The following is a 14594-nucleotide window of genomic DNA, read 5'->3' as shown; positions in this document are numbered from 1 at the left end:
GACCACGTGTACACGTGTACACTAGCGCCCGTGCAAAAGTATTCCACGGAATACGAACGTGATCCGAAGACGTTTCGCGCTCTCCTGCGGCGTGATCAAGAGGGAGATGCGACATTGACAAGTGTATTAATTAAACGACAAAAGAGAAAGAGAGATAGCTCTAAGACTCCCAGTTCAGCAACACCCTCGGTGGGACACGATTACCTTTATGGAGAATTGTAAAAATGAACGTTTACGGTGAAAACGTTTACGGAGAAATTGTGAAGTAGTCCTAGGTGTCTGCAGGAACAGCACCTCAACATTGAAAGAATGGTGGAGACTGCCTGAAACATATGCACAGGTGTTTTAATCAAATGAAACTCTATCGATCGAGAGACCTTTCCAGGTCTCAAACAACTATGATGTACCAACGCAGATTGAAGCGACGAATGAAAATGTGTACCAATGCTGTGATTTGAACCCCGGTCTCCTCCTCACTAGGGATATGCGCTAACTTCCATGCCACCCTGGAACAACTGAAAACTGTATAGTATTATTCAGACTGAGTAAGGAAGTGTAGTGTGCTAGAGTAGTCCATACGATTGTGCCAAGCCTCTGTTCCACGCTTGGACAGTGGTTACTGCATCCACCCAGTGATCAGGTGACCTCGGTTCATCATAGCCTTGATCTAAAATTTATAGGTGCTGGAACTCTGGAAAGGTCTCTGAACCTAGAAAATTTCCTGGGTTTCACGTTGGATCTCTATTTTATTGGACGCTGAGGTGGTGTCCCAGTATAGCCTCTGCAATGCTTTTCGAGTAAAGGGGGTATACCAAGTGGGCTGACGCATGAAACTTGGTTTGAGTAGCGAGGTGTTCAGGAACAGTCTCTGTAATATCGGTAAGTGTCTGTGTCAGGGTGGTGTAGTGTCTTGTTGATGTGCCTAATGAGCAACAGATCAGGGCTCAAATCCCAGTTTTGGTACAAATTTTGATTCGTCGCTTCAGTCTGCATCTATACATCATCTTGTTACGTCTCGGATTAACGTTTCATCTGAAAACTTGAACATTGCTTGCTGATGATTATTAGACTAAACTCCTATTGTAGCGAAACCAGGTCCCAGGAAGATGTGTTGATTTTTGTTTTTCGAGAACTGTAACTTTCTTCTGTTAGTCTACACTTACATCTACGTTAATATTTCACAACCCATCTTATGCTTCCTCAAAGGGCAGATTGCATACTCCACCACCCTTCCAAATCTCATTGTGGACTGTGATTGGAAACAACCAATGTTACTAAGTACCTATAGAGGTTAGGTAATGTATCACTTTATAGTCATCTTAGATGAAGATCGAGTTGAGTATATGTGCATATAACTGTCTTACGTATTTGAGGTTGTGTAAGACTACTCAGACTTCCAAACAGGGCACACAGTAGAAACTTTCATATTTTACACAGTTCTGGACTCACAACTGCTTACATACACTGAGAGATACAAAGACGGACTTGACGACTAATTGTGTAAAACGTAGAAACGAACATCAGCAAATAGCAATAGCGGATACAAATATGCAGCAGTGATCAGAGTCGCCAACAAAGTATGCCGTAGAAGAATACGACGCACTTTATTTGCAAGTTCGCTTATTGTCTGACAAAATCCTAACGATCATTCTGTGACGCGAAATGGCGATGGGTCGCGAGTTTTCCTTAGAGACAATCTATAAGTTTCTTTTCACCACAACGACTCCCGGTTAAGAGTTTGGAAGGCAAAATTTAGTCACTGATTTCGTTGGAAATGGCAATATTTTTTCAAAGAGCGGAGACCCAAATGCCACTGTGTGATCAACTTCAATACATTTGTGCCGCGGATAATTATTTGTTTGCAAATATGAAAAGCATCCAAACAACTGTGCACTGGATGCATGATGTTTAAATTAACTTTTTCTTATCTTATTTTGTAAATATACTCTTCATATACGTATCGGATTGGCGAAATAAATATTAAAATATCAACAGCACGTTTAATCAACTGAAGCGATACCAAACCATGGCTGGAAAAAAATAGTTGTGTGAGATTTTCTGTGGTGATAATGTGTCAGATCATCTAACTAATTATACTCTTCTCTGACGAATACGTTCATACCATACAACACGTCACCAGATCATTACAACCACGTTTCTGAACATTATGAACAGTCAACCATTAGATTTAGAACAAAAAATTATATGCAGAATTATTCCCTTAAAGTTACTGATGGTGATAAGAATTGAATTCTTAACGAAAATGACAATTAATTATCGAAATAACTTGCAATTTTAATTTAACGACAAATTTCAATAGCGCGATAATTTGGTTAAGTGTATTTCAACATGAATCATGTTGCTACACATGTAACTGTTACTTTTTTAATCACTTGGAGCTCCATACCGTTAGAGTTTCCAACAGTTTTATGGGTCGTAAATGGCGAAGCAGTTTTCGTATTGTTGCCTGCTAGTTTCCTTAAAATGTAATAAAGGCGAGTTATGGGACGGTAAACTAGAACGTAGTCATGGGACTCCTGTTGTGTCACAAGAGTTTTGCGAACTAAGAAAATCAACATAGGTCACCTGTATGACTAACAGAAAAAAAACGAAAGTAACGTCATTAATGGTAAAAAGCGGGTACACAATGCATACAGTCACTCCTTAATCTCAGGATGACATCTACCATTGCAAACGAACTCTGATATGAAAAAAAAAAAAAATAGTTCTTCAATTTCTTGGGAATATTAACTACGACATCCCTACACGCTGTCACGGCTGTTCATTTCCTAGTAAAAGATTAGCTAATATGCGTGCTGTTGATGGTGTTTGACAACATATTCACATAACAAGTCTGTTCATTTGTTCCGTGCCATGGGCAGATGAACTAACGTTTTTGAACTCGTCATAAATGAAATATGTAATTATAAGAGGAACAGATGGAAATGGACGTATTTTTAATATGCTAAATGTGCACTTTTATCTATAAATTACCAATAACGGCTTTTAAAACTGCGTTAATTCACTCGGCACACCATTGGAGATAACAGGACTTTTTTTGCCGGAGGCTCAATGGTTTGCATCTACGTGACTACTCTGCAAATAACACTTAAATGCCTGGCAAAGGATTCATGAAAGCACATTCACAATAATTCCCTGTTACTCCACTCTCTAACACCGCGGAAAAAGGCGAACAACTATGTCTTTCCATGCGAGCTCGTTTCTTTCTATGTAGGTCAGCGTAAACTAAACATTTTCTGCAGGAGGAGAAAGTTGGTGATTGAAATATCATGAGAAGCTCCCGCTGCAACAAGAAAAGCGTTTGTTTTAATGATGTCCACACCGAATCATATCCATGCCACTCTCTCCCCTACTTCTCGATAATACAAAACGTACTGCCCTTCTGTGAACTTTCTCCGTGTACTCTGTTAGTTCTATATGGCAAGGATCCCACACCGCGCAGTAGTACTGCAAAAGAAGAGGATATTAGGATTGTAGACAATCTCTTTAATAGATCAGTTGCGTCTTCTACGTGTTCTGCCAACAAATCGCAGTCATCAGTTCGCCTTACCCACACCATTCTCTATGTTTTCTTCTTTCCAATTTAAGTTGTTCGTTACTGTAGTTCCTAGGTATTTGGATGAATACACTGTTTTTATATTTGAGTGAATTATTGTGTATCCGAAGTTTAACGGATTCTTTTTAGCACTCATGTGGAATTCGCACTTTCTTTTTTGAGGGTCGATTGCCAATTTACGTACCATACAGATATCTTTTCTATATCTTTGTACAATTTTTTTTATCTTTGTAACATTACTACACGATAAACGACATCATCATCTGCAAACAAGCTAAGACGGCTGCACAAATTGTCCCCTAAATCGTTTATATACATAAGGAACAGGAGAAGCCCTATGAAAAGCCTTAAGGAATGCCAGAAATCACTTCTGTTTTTTATGCGCTGACTTTCCGTCGGTTACTACGAAATGTTGCCTCTCTGACAGGAAATCACGAATCCACTCGCATAACTAAGACAATATTGCGTAAGTACGCAACGATACTACGAGCCGCTTACGAGAAAAATGATGTGCGTATCTTGAAATACGGAATCACTTTGAAATCCCTTGTCAGTAGCACCCCAACACATCGTGTGAGAAAGAACTAGTTGTGTTTCATAAGATGTATGTTTTCTAAACAGTGTTGGCTGTGTGTCAATAGACCATTTCTTCGAGGTAATTCATATCGTTCGAACACAAATACGTTTCAAAATCCTGCAGCATATCGATGTTAGTGATAAGGGCCGGTAATTTAGTGGATGTCCGCCCCTGGTAGCTGAGTGGTCAGCGCGACGTAATGTCATACCTAGTGGCCCGTGTTCGATTCCCGGCTGGGTCTGAGATTTTCCCCCCTCAGGGACTGGGTTTTGTGTTTTCCTTATCATCATCATTTAATCCCCATCGACAAGAAAGTCGCCGAAGTGGCGTCAAGTCGAAAGACTTGCCCCAGGCGACAGGTCTACCCGACGGGAGACCCTAGCCACACGACATTTCATTTCACTCCGCGGATATGTACTTCTAAATTACTCTTGTTAGCAGCTGAATTCGGGAATATTTACCTCGTCTTCTTTGGTGAAGGAATTTCGGGAGGCTGTGTTTTGTCATCGATAGTATTTCCATTGCTATCGGGCAAACAATACATTGATTCTGTCTTACCGTTAGTATACTTTAGGTACGATCAGGTTCTCTTTCGATTTTCTGCCAAATTTCGAGACAAAGTTTTGTTGTGGAAACTATTATAAGCATCTATCACTGAAGTCTGAAGTGTTGAGCTTATGTGAGAGTTCACCAATATTGGGTATTTGGCATTTGTTTTAATTTGGCGCGCTTCCTTCGTCATACAAAATCTATCTATATATCGCTCTTCACCACTTACTGCTTTCTTAAAGAAAGTGCTTCTTAATGAACGATTACGAAAATAATTTTGCCAACTTTGTTACATCTAGAATATATTTGATTTTATGGGTTGCATAGCTAAAAGAAGCTAGTTTTATGGGATTTTTGATGTGCTGTTTGATTATTTTCGATACTGGATTGCCAGTTATGTGAAACTGTCTTTTGTCTGACTATAGGATATCAGATAATTCTGATAATATCTCGTTATCATTCGCAAGCAAACAGATTTTTCAGTACTGAAAAAATGGAAAATGGATGGCAAGACCGTCTGAACTACCTGTTTGTTCATAATTCTGTCTTTAATGCACAGTAAAAAAGTAATTATACTTTTGTCGTTAGTGGAAATAAAGGATGCCCTGCAGAAAGTACACAAATTGCAAGGATCTTCGGAAGTACTGTGACAACGTCTGTGGTACAGATAGTACAGAAGAGCGATACACACCAACAAAATTGGAGCATATGTGTGACAATATTTATAGCATAATAAGCATCTGCTATGATTCTAGAGATATCTCTCTTTTCCCTGGATTTGGCGGAGTAATCATTTTTCTACTTTACAAACTGGATTACACTTTACATTAGTGTCAATGGCACAAAATAACAGTGTACATTAGAAAGTGCTGACAGGAAACTCAACAAAACACGCATTTTGAAATTACATTGTGCAACTCACACCAAAATAACAACAAAAAAATCAATAGTTACAATAATAATAATATTAATAATAATAATGCATGTTATTCATGATTATTTGCTTCATTATCAGAGTCTCGATGAAAACGGAAAGAGTGCGCTGTGAATTGAAACATCCGAATTAAGACTGCTGGATGAATAAAACGAACCTATAGTTTTCATACACAGCTATCATACTTACAGTTATTTTTAGATTACAGTTACAGGCACCCCAATAGAGATGACCAGAAGTACACAGAGAGTGCTGTATGCTATTGCATTAGTTTTAGGGGTAGGAAGGCGTAAATTGAAAGAAGGGCGTTAGCAAAAGACTTACAGCCCTTTTAAACAGGGAAAATATGTAAATAGTGTCCTTATGGCAAATATCCTGGGTAGCCCACATAGATATCTTACATGATGAACAAAAATTCCATCACATATGCGCTATATCAGCGTGTAGCGTCTGTTCAAGTGGGGGTGTGGAACCTGTGAGACTGGTGAAATACCGTATTAATTTTAGAAAGATTTTCCACACAAATCCGAAGGCGGCAAGGGAAAATAAGTGCAATAATTATCACACAATGAGCGTAACATTTTATACATTCATGTTGCTGACAACTATAATATACCAAAGAATGTAAAAGATATTTGATGACCTATTATATGGCGATCAATTTGCCTGTCAGAATAATAAAGACACCCGGGAAGTGTTCCTGACGTTATGCAGATAATGGATATTATAATTGGGAATTATAGACCTATTAAAGGCATTCAGCAGTTTAAGGTGAAAGATGTTTGAATTCCTGAGAAACAGAGAAGCAACCTATAGTGAAAGATGGTTAATATATTATGTGAAGAACCAAGAAGGAAGAATAAGAATGGAAGAGCAATAACAAAGTGTTCTGGTGCACTTTTAATATGAAAGTTAATTAAACTGATTAATTAAACCAAACCTCTTTTCCTTCCCCTAGCCTCTTGTTGTGGTATTTGGTTTATGAACCACTTAGGGTCGATTTATGACCCCTGGGAATAATCTGCCTCTCTAAGAAACCCTCTACCTCTCCCCCAACTCACCCCATACCTCTCTGGGAGTAGGGGCACCTTTAAGTTCTGAACCACATGCCCCCCTTTCCAGCCCCACTTGTCCCCTCCCCACTCCCACTTACCTTCCCACATCTATCTGGAAACTGGTGGGAAGAAGACTCATGCTATGCTGAAGAGGAAGGATCTCACGGCGCAAATTTCAAATCAGTGTCAATACTGTATTGTTCAGTTCAGTCTGCATATTGTTTATTTAATCAGTTGGAGGAAGACAGGCCTCCCTCCCCCACTTGAGTAGATCTCACATGGGCTCCACCTACCACTCACTTCTCATGTTTTGATACCTGTAAGCACCAAGTAACGGAAATAAATCCGTTATGTTAGCCGCCATTTTCGTTTCCCTGCTGTATGTCTGTCGCCCTTGCAGTGTCACAAGGGTCGAAAAGAGCACAGTGCCATAATCACAGATTGTGATACTAAACACCACCAACCCCAGACCAGAAGTTGGCGTCCTTTGGTATTCGATATACAGGAAATGCTTCTCATTCATTTGCTTGCCATTTCCAGATGGGGGAGCAGAGAGGAAGTGGAGAGAGGAGGGGAGAAGTGGGTGATTGGAGCGAAATCAGGGGGATTGCCCAGAAGGGGCAGGTGGCTCAGAACTGAAAAGTGCCCCTTTTTCCAGAGGTACTTGGGAGGAGGTGGGGGAGGGTTGGAGGTTCTCAAAAGAAAGGATTATCCCCAAGCAGGTCACAAATCAATTAGCATTACAATAGGTTAAATGTTGAGGGAGTAAGTATGGTTTAATTGATCAGTTTAACTAATTAGTGCATCAATTTGGTATCAAGCCAATATTATCCTACTACTGTGAATGAATTAACCTAAAGTAAGGAACACACTAGAAGATCAGTGCTTTGACAAATGACACAATGAAGGTAATGGAAGGTCAAATAGGGAAACTCAGTTCCCTACAGAAATCCACTGAATAAAACTGACAAATGAAAAAAATTATCATGTGAATTAAGACATGTAAAAACTGCGATTGATGGAAAGTGCAAAAAGATAAAGTGGGAATAAATAGACGAGAAGTTCAAGGATTTAGAAGCGTGCATAGTTATAGAGATGATTCGAACTTGCTCTGACAGTGCATATTGAGGTACCTCAACAACAAATGAAGGCAGGTGCGAAGGAGTGCTTGTTCCTTTCCTTATTCTGACAGACGGAAAATATCAACGACTTTACATAATCAGATACCTTATTCACAGTTGCAGACGAATGTGAGAATGTGCTTCTTCCTCCTTATCTTCTTACAGGTAGAAAATATCAGCTATCTCTCGTTGCTATCACCTGCAAACGTATAGTGCTTCTTCTTCTGTAACAGGGCCAACAGTCGAGGTATTAACTGTTGCTGAATACTTACCAGAAACTCAGTTGCCATCGCCATATGCTCACGGACTTATCAGAGTTTTTACAGGAGTAACACAAAATTGTCACTCTATGGTGCCTTGGGGGTTCAGCTGTGGTACTGCTTCCGACGACTACTAATTGCGACTGATTCTTGGTAATGATTACTTCTAACTGACTTGTCTCTCTGTGCTGCCCATTTACATATTGACTCTTAAAGCCTCTTGGCCGAGTTTCTCTTCTAGCGATCTTCATAAGAACTGAAACTTTCCAGAACGTTCCAGCTGATACAGATGTACTGCTTCTACTGCTTTTAGTCACAGTGGCACCTGAAAGCTACTCTGAGGTTACTATTCTCGCCAGCAGTAACAAGGTGGAAACTTTCTTGTCAATATTGCTTACCTCATACTATGGTCTGTGGCAGAAATCTCGTTTCCTGGGGCCTTCCATATATCACACCAGTACATTGTTTGACAATGCCCTTCTTTTCCCAGCAGCCATAACAAATTTTTGATGACGTTAACTGTGTTGTCAATATAGTGAATGGTACAGAGACATTAATTCTAAAAGATGCAGATTCGTTGCCAGCGGTGATGGCACACTCCCTATGATGGGGGAGCGGGCACGACAACAAAGAGAAATAGTGCTTTTAATACAAGTGATCTAGCTGACAAGGGTATATCACTTCCAGGATGGGTACCTGAAGGTGCGAGGCTCATAAAATTGTGGATACTTGCAATGTGGAAATTGCTAGGAGTAAGAGGAGACGACGTGCAGAAATTGAACTTCTAAACAGAAGAATGGGGGAACCGGTCAAACTGGGGGAAACTGTTGTCTATGATAGGCTGTCGAAAGTATCCTATGTTACTGGAGACACAGTACAATGACATTAAGACTCACAAGGGGACCCTCCATACTGTAAATCACGGATTTTAATGCGCTTAAAATATGTTGTAGGGGCACTTACATTGAGTATCTGGCTAGCCATTTTTTTTTTAGCGACGGGCCTTAGTTTTTGAGATAATCGATTTTGAAGTTCATTGCGCGCTTTGTATATCCGTAACATAAGAAGTATTTCGAGTAGGTCAGCGCAGCGCAGTGGTAAAGGTTCATGGCTACCGCGGTGGAGGTACCGTGTTCGAATCAAGCTCGTTTACCTCTTTTTTTTTTAATCGAATGAATTTTTCAATTTTATTTCAAAGAATATCAACAAATAGCGTAAGGTGTGCGAATTTATAAAGTAGTATACAGTTATTAATTTTTCAAATATCCATTCTGTTTGTGGTTCGCAGTTGGAGTTTCAAATGTTCCTACCACGGTGGCTTCTTGTGTTACCTGAAATCAATCTTCGCCCATTATCGCCCCCTCTCCCGTGAATATCGTTAGCCGTAACGGGAACCGCAGCTCCTAGGCCAATGAGGATGCGCGTTGCATTCCTTTACGTTCGCATCTAACTACAGCGTCAGTTGCTCGCAAAGCGCCGTATGTTTGAAAAATTCTGTGAAATGGAAAAACCAAGTGTTCCTGCAGTAGTGCAGCCAGATGAAGATCCATAAGCAGAGGATTTGAACGAAGAATCAAAGGGCGAAATCACAAATGCCGTTAAATACGCAGAAAATGTACTCGCGATTTGAATCTCGTAACGAATACACCGCCTAGCGTGATAGCTGCCTGTTCCGTTGCAATTGGCGATGAGATGTGTACCGCAATACAGGATCTCTTGTCTGAATGACAGATCATTATTGATCATGAACTGATAGATTTCAACGAAGAAGATGAATTGGGAGAATACAATGCAAACCACAAACGGAATGAATATTTGAAGAAGTTAATAACTGAATATGTCTTTATAATTTCGCACACCTTGCACTGTTTGTTGATATTCTTTTAAAATAAAATTGAAAAATTGTGTCGATTTTGAAAAAAAAAATTACACGAGCAGAATTCAAACGCGGTACCTACAACCCTGTAGCCATGAACCTTTACCGCTGCGCTACGCTCACATACCCAAAATATCACAGATCACAGATGTTGCAGATGTACGAAGTGCCCAATGAACTTCAAAATCGATTTTCTTAAAAACCAACTCCCGTCGCTAAAAAACCGGATAGCCTGGTACTCAGGGTAAGTGCCTCTACAACACATTTTAAGCGCGTCGAAATCCTTGATTTACGGTATGGAGGGTCCCATTGTCAGTAAATATGTTTTACTGTATTGAAAATCACAAGGTAAATCTTTGCTGCAAAGACAATGTACCACACGTAGAATCTAACGAGCTAGTGAAGAAAACATATCCTTCCTGTCCCTTTTTCTTGTCAGTGTCTGCCGTAAGTTCCTTTCTTCTTTGATTCTGCAGAGAACCTCCTCTTTCCTTAACTTATCAATGCACCTGATTATCAACATTTAACTGCAACACCACGGCGTGTACTCACAGAATTATGCCTGCTCCGTTCCAGGACACACCTTGCTGCACGCCCTACCTGTCATAAAGACAAATGAGGTCTTTCTCAGCACTCCGTTGAAAAGTGGCTACACTCAGAGCACGTTCGAACTTAAAACGGCTCACACTTTCAATCACAAAGCCACCAGGCTTTCGCCAGCCCTGCGAAAGCAGTCAGGGAGTGCTCCTTATGTCCAGCAGAAACAGTTTCTTCCCCTCCTTTGGGACCGTAGTGTGTGCAGTCAGGTAAAGACGCCAACTGCTCCACTATGTTGTCCATACAGCCATCCCGTCTGCACTGCCCCGCGTCTCGTCCGGGAATGATCAGCAGCACATCAAATAGTGAGTCCCAACGGACTCGGCTCCATCCAATGCTCGCTGATTCCTGTCATTGCAACAACTGACCCTTCCACCTCGTATGATTTACAGTCCAAGACTTCTCTTCGATGCCCGTCTCCTAGGTCATCCCCAGCTCCCGGCCTCGGCTGCCACCTCAGCCCTCCGTGCCGTGCGCTGACCACTCACTCTGGCTTGCAGAAGTTGTTGCTAGCTCCAGTCGCTGCAGCCGACTTTCCACTGCCATCCGTACCAGTCCCTACCTCGGCCAGCAGGCGCTCACGACAATCGCATGAACCACTCCTTCGCTCTCTCGCGAAAAGAATGCGACACACAACTTGAAACTTCTGGAGGCGGAAAAATCGACGGCGCCGTTTGACATTGCACAAATACAACAACGTTTGTGCCAATTTCTACATTCTTGAGCCGACCTCTCACTAGACCCGAAAGCGGACGTGGACGACGATCGAGTGTCGTCCCAGCATAGAAGTCCACGTTTCACTGCACTGAGAAGGGTGCAATAAAAAATCCGCCATGTTAGATTTTTGTCTCGTGGAAAGGAACGTGGTCAATGAGACGCGACAGCGTTTTACGTCACAAGCAGAACATAGGAGCCGCCGGATTGCATAGCATTAAACATCGTATTTAATGGGGTTTCTTTCACATAAAAAACATCGTTACAGATACGGTTTGTTACAACAAAACGTCAGGGAAATATACGTCGTTAGGCAAAAGCTTACTGTGGTTGATGCTTTTCGTGTTGTAAAGCGTGTGCTACGGAAGTATGCCAATTCATTGCTACGCTACAACTATAATCTATCAAAAGCTGTAGCACAGTTGTAAGCTCTGAGCTGTGACGAGAAAGGTAGCAAGTTCCTGTCAACCTCCTTCAAAATTCCTTTCACCTTTTGCTTTCCAAAAAACTCTTGAGTCCATCTCTTTCTTGTAACAGAAATATTACCTCAAAATTCGGTAGTATATTTTTAAAATAATATATTTACTATTGTTCTTGTTGCAGACGCCAATGACTGGAATGTTTATCCTGTGGACAGATATCTTAATTTGGCTGCCAGTCTATGTCTGAAAATGAACACAAGTTACACAATGGAAGATTTACTATAATGAAGCATATTGAAAAATTATTTACCTATTCTTGGGTTTATAGACGGCCGTCGTTTCTATCTTGATCTTAAATATCTTTTTAATGATGGTGATCAGCTTCGAGAAAATCTCCTCCTCTATCCAAATGCAATTACGAACAGAATATTGATCTCGAAATCTCTGTGATGAAGTACGTTAGTTCAGGGTGTTGGCAGTCAATGAAATATAGAGAATATGGATATCATCCCAGCGCAAGTATACATTAGACACTAAATCCCAACCAACGTAGCGTACTCTCAGCGAACAGGATCACGTAGTACGCTCCTGTACAGTTCATGCTTAAGGCATAACGGCAAACACGTCAGAGGATCATGTCGTGTTACCCAGACTCCCCTACATGCAAAAATCTTGACCAGATGGTACACATTACGTTTCTGGTACTACCGTGTGCGGTGACTCACTAACCAAGCGACGGTTCTGCATGTTGCGAACGATCTATCGGATGTTCCTCCACGCATTGCCATCTGTTTCCCCTGAAACGTGCGAACTGTGTTGAGGTGGAGGATTGTTTAAAATGGCTCTGAGCACTATGGGACTTAACATTTGAGGGTATCAGTCCTCCAGAACATAGAATTATTTAAACCTAACTAACCTAAGGGCATCACACACATCCATGCATTAGGCAGGATTCTTACGTGCGATCGTGGGAGTCGCTCGATTTCGGACCGAAGCGCCTACAGCCGCTCGTCCACCTATTAACAGTGAGAGGTTGTTGAATTTTGTGTCATCTGTGATGTATGTGTCTTCAGGAATGGTTTTTATGTAAATAATGTTTCTTACAGATACAAAGGTACATGTTTTGAGAGGTGATAATGATTCTGAACAAAAAATGTCATGTGAACATATGTCCGTCGTTCATAGGTTCTCAGAAAACTAAGAAAAGCATTGGGGACAAGGACAAATGCAAGTAAGTGAAACGTTGTTATGTAAGGTCTTGTTTAATTGTGTACGTTTCTCCACAAAAGATGTTCGAATTGTCCTACGGAACCACATCTTTCACATGGACCGAGCGCATCACTCATATTCTTGCACTACCCAACTGTGCTGCAGTTATCTAAGACAGGTAGTTGGACTGTGCTCTACCATTTCGAGAAGATTCTAAACTTCACTGATACGTGAGATAAACCACGTGTACACTTTGTTGTGTCTAGGAATCTTGCATACTCGGTCCGCTGGACAAACAATCGAACAACTCGTATTAATGAGTTTTATTACAACAAGACCATTACAATACTTAACTTCGATAGATGTGGCCCAAAAAAGTGTGACACAGTAAATAATCAATCTTCTTCAGAATAGACCAACACAAGGCTGTGCTACATAGAGTTTCCTAATGATAGATGCTACGATGCGTGAGCTAACGAAGTGGCTGACATTGAAACTGCTCTCGAAGTGAGCTTCACCATTCGGGCGCGGCGCTTATCTACTCTTCATCTAGGGGACGCTGCTGTCGCATTGTCGTCCTGGAGGGAGGTCGTTCAGCATGGGATTGGTTGACCTCTTCTCATAGCCTCCTCTTCTCTTTCGTTCCCGACCGGTGTGCCGGCGCTGACTGTACACCGTAACACATTTGGACAACTCGTCCACTCACCACGCGCAAATGAAGTGTGCTCAGAAATGATCGGTAAAGACAAGACTACGTAGCGTAATGGCACATTGGTTGTGTTTGCATGTGAGTGCTAGCAAAGTAAGACATGCGACTGACGCTCGTGGATTTCAAACAGCTATACGTCGGAAAAGAAAATGGCATATTGCCTTCCGAAGATTTTTGTTCAGAGTGACCAATACTGTCAGCCAACAAAACATTTTCCTTTCTTACTGACTCACCCAGTATACAAACTAGTTTGAAATAATTCCTCAATTTTGAATGTAGTGCAGACTAGTTTACGAGTTCCCCGAAATCGCTCTAGATGTTTCCCCACACATTCGTCTTGAAGCATCGTGTCAAGTAGTTGCGAGCAGTGTGGTTTTGTTGGTTTATGATGAGCATATTTGTAGGTCGTGTTCCCTTGACGTGGCTGCTTTACGGAGGCTGAGAACAACAGATTGTATACATAATGTTTTGTTTCAATATTGAGAAAACTGCTGTAGCAACGCACCTTATGTTGAAATTAGATTTTGGAAAGAGTATGTTTCAGATCCTACGCATGTACAACTAATGAAAACGTTTAAGGAACGAGCAAACAACCACTGATGAAGAAGAATATTCCAGGCATTTATTAACTGGCGTCGGATTATTGCATCTGATTCTTCATGATCGTGGGTAGAATTTGAAAGTCGCTGTTAAATCGCCTGTTTCAATATAGAATTTTACTATTTATACGTTTCAATTGCTTCCCGAACTAGCAGTTTCTGGACTATTGTCAAGATGATTATGTACCCTTTGTCATTAGTTAAAACATTATCTTTGGATGATTTAATCTCTGAGGTTTATGGAAGCAGGGCCTGCACTTGCAGATGTATGAAGCAGTGAAGCTGCTGCTCACTCACAAAAGCGTTGGGACGGGATTTCAAAATTTTACTGTGATGGTTCTTTGGCAAAGGAAAGACATGCTTCGGTGTTGAAAGTCGCTGAGTTGCTGGTTAGT

This window comes from Schistocerca cancellata, chromosome 8, assembly GCF_023864275.1.
Source record: "Schistocerca cancellata isolate TAMUIC-IGC-003103 chromosome 8, iqSchCanc2.1, whole genome shotgun sequence".
Taxonomy (NCBI): domain Eukaryota; kingdom Metazoa; phylum Arthropoda; class Insecta; order Orthoptera; family Acrididae; genus Schistocerca; species Schistocerca cancellata.
Note: the sequence above shows the minus strand (reverse complement) of the source record.